We start from the raw sequence: 643 nt of genomic DNA on the forward strand, positions 1-643 counted from the left end.
GTTCAATTCTGTATAATGTTTTAGTTTGTGTTGTATCTGACTCGTGTTTTGCTTGTCCTCTTTATCAATTTTATCACTCATATTATGTGCAGTATACTTTCATCATTCAACAAGTGATGGAGAATTAACTTTAAATCAGCTTTAAATTAAATCAGCCTCTAATATTTCTTATGACAGTGTTTGCTATGTGTTTGTGGGAGGATCTTGAGATGTGTTGAAATGTTGTGTCTGCAGTTTCCCCCCCTCACATCATTCAGCCTTTCCCCGATGATACATAGTGTCAGGCTCAGTCCAGACCAAAGCTGAAGAAAGGATTAATCTGAGGGAAAGTTGCCAGTCGTGTCTGTTTGGAGTTCAGGGAAGGGCTAACATATCATTTCTGACTGCCGATTCATTCTGTTGACTGTTCGTCACCAGAAAAACATTGCTGTCCCAGTTGTATTAACCTAATCACCATCTATTTATGTTTAAATGCATAAGTAGGCTATATCAAATCTAACAGAAATAATGGTTATCTCACGGTTCGCTTTCTAACATTATCCTTCAACACTTCCAGAACAGGTTTGTTAAACTATCACACCCATATATTAATACTCCCTCTTCTGCCATAACATGATGAAACAACAAAACCAATGACATTCTT

The sequence above is a fragment of the Sinocyclocheilus grahami genome, unplaced genomic scaffold (assembly GCF_001515645.1).
Source record: "Sinocyclocheilus grahami isolate Dianchi unplaced genomic scaffold, SAMN03320097.WGS_v1.1 scaffold11168.1, whole genome shotgun sequence".
NCBI lineage: Eukaryota > Metazoa > Chordata > Actinopteri > Cypriniformes > Cyprinidae > Sinocyclocheilus > Sinocyclocheilus grahami.